Source organism: Syngnathoides biaculeatus, chromosome 6 (genome assembly GCF_019802595.1).
Source record: "Syngnathoides biaculeatus isolate LvHL_M chromosome 6, ASM1980259v1, whole genome shotgun sequence".
Classification (NCBI taxonomy): domain Eukaryota; kingdom Metazoa; phylum Chordata; class Actinopteri; order Syngnathiformes; family Syngnathidae; genus Syngnathoides; species Syngnathoides biaculeatus.
Window position 1 is genome coordinate 24,626,278 of NC_084645.1, and position 2,625 is coordinate 24,628,902.

General features: G+C 48.5%; 1 pseudogene; it reads left to right on the top strand.

The window, feature by feature from the left end:
* The first annotated feature begins 366 nt into the window (after positions 1–366).
* On the top strand, positions 367–486 carry LOC133502796 (5S ribosomal RNA; annotated as a pseudogene).
* The last annotated feature ends 2,139 nt before the right edge of the window (positions 487–2,625 follow it).

Genomic DNA, 2,625 nt, shown 5'->3' on the forward strand with positions numbered 1-2,625 from the left:
CTGTGTGGTACAATAACAAAACAGTAATGGCGTCTCTCCGGCGTAACGAATGGGGCGAAACGCTGCCGGTTCTCCCGCCAGCCGGTGACGGCGAGGAGCAGCCGTGCAAGAGTGACAGATTAGGCACTTTTAACTACTCCTCCTGGTGAGCTCTGCCGCAACCGAAATGAGCAGCTGGAAGAGGCCACAGATGGCCGCTGGGCACTTGCGGGTCAACTCTATTCAAAGATGCCATCCCGGGGTGCGTGAGTGTGTAAATTCCAATCGGAGACCACGGCGCGTTCAAAACCCGCGGTTCAGATCCTGATTACAATTTAAGAACAGACACAGCGAGGAGGAAATAACGCCCACACGAACTAGCGTTGGGCTTACGGCCGTGCTACCCTGAGAACACCCGATCTCGTCAGATCTCGGAAAGCTAAGCGGGTTTGGCCCTGGTTAGTACTTGGATGGGAGACGGCTTGGGAATACCAGGTGCTGTAAACTTCTCTCCCCGGCTAGATGCAGAGGCGTTGCGTCGGGATGGGCATCCGGCGTAAAACTGTGCCAAACAAATATGCGTTCGTCTGAGATGACACGCTGTTGCCACCCCTAACGGGACAAGCCGAAAGGAAAAGACGACGACGACTAACTAGCGTCGGCTGTGCCGCTCAAAGCCGGGTTTGTATCACAGGGTTCAAGAGACACCATTCCGACGTGGCCCAATTTGGATCGAGGTCGTGGCGGTGAAAACGGAAAATATAAACGGTAGAATTTCATATCGGTATACACACAGCAGGTTTCTTAAAAACTAAAGTAAAAATCTGATGCGATGGCGTGGTAAAAGAACAGATCAGATTTACGCCACCTGGTCCTGGCGCTGAGATACGCTTCAATATCAGTGAAAAATAGTGCATGGACGTCACACAATTCACCAGACACTGCAGCCCGCTTTTAGACTCCCTGTTCTTGTATAATTTTACTTGTCGCGTGAGTTTGCCTCTTTCATTCTTATCAGTGTCTACATTCCGCCCTAAGCTAGCATGAACGCAGCACTGCTAAGACCCACCGAGCGAGTAAACGAGATTGATATAAAAACACCAACACTCACCCCTCATTACTCTGAGAGATTTTAACCCATTCGTGGGCAACGTCCCATTTTTGACACATCGTGATTTTCACGCATCAAAATATTTAAGTGTTTTAATCTGAAGCCATAATTTGGTACCAGGAGAGGATAACTCATCGGTCAAAAGTTAGCACGGAGTTATTTCCCTTTCCTTCCTGACCCGACATGGCTGCCTCAAGTACACATGGAGCGTTTTCCAAGAGAAGAAAGGGAGAAAGGTCAGTATGCAACCAAGTTTGTCTACAAAATGCTAATCCATCAGTATTATTAATGCGCAAGTGTCGTTCTAGAACAAGAATTCATGAATAAACCTCTCTAGAACTGATAACATACCTGTCCCAGTTTTGGGACGCTGCCCGCGAGAGGGTACATCTTTTTTACCCTTTGTTTTAAGCGTTAAATGAAAACGAAGAGTTATTTTCCTTGATTGTGGCCTGTTAGGAGACATTTATCTCGATTAGGCAAAAAATTGCCACCTAACCTAACCCTACCGTGCCATATCCCTAACCTAAACTGGAAACCTACACCTAACCTCACCCCTACTCTTAGAACCAAATCCTTAGAACCTAGCCTTGACCAAACCTCACTTTGAAAGCCAGTTTTATGAGCATCACAATTTTCTAGTCTTTACATGATTTCACCATCCTACTCTGACATTACAAATCACAAAATCTCAGGCCTCCAACGTCACTACATCAATGACCAACACGCCCGGGCGACCTAAGCATTTTTTTTTTTTTTTTTTTTGCAGCGAGGACAGACTTGTTTGCATACACCACTGCACGGTAAACAGATTACCTTAGTGCACAAGCAGATTGCGAGCTGGTGTAAATCTGGCTGCAAGATAAAGGAGGTTTGTTAACAGGCTTACTTGACTCAGGAGGTGCGACTCTGCCACGGATTACCGGCTTAGTTACACGACACAGTGGCACGGCGTCAAGGTGACATATTTGTTACCTTTTGATTCTCAGGGTGGTGGGACATACTGGTTTATGCATCAGTCCTCACCCATTCCAAAACACTTTGCGATGTAGCGACAGCAACCGTGCCCTAGCGAGGAAGTCATCAGGCGGACCCCCCCGCATTTCGGCGACGCACTCCGCTAGCAAACTTCCCTCAAGGGGGTTTTGATCCGTCAGCCGCCACGCGGAAGAGGGAGTGGAGGAGGCACGGAGCCTTTCACGAGGGTACAGATACGATCATACGTATCGGGGGACGATATGAGAGGGGAGATGCGTCTCCGCATGTCAAAATGAGGAGAAAGAAAGGTCAGCGGATTCAACCCAGGACCGAGTCTCAAGTCAGCCGGGGGAGTCCCCCCAACGGCGAACCGCATATGTTGACGGGCTGATACAGTTGAACTTCTGAGATCAATTGTGACCCTGCAACGGATTACCATTATTCCCCATTTAATACTTTTCAATAAAGGCCAATACATGACTCGCAGCTTGAAGGTGCTTAACAAGTAAACGGATACCTCGCGTGGGGGGAATTGTGGGGGGCGACTTGTCCGTACG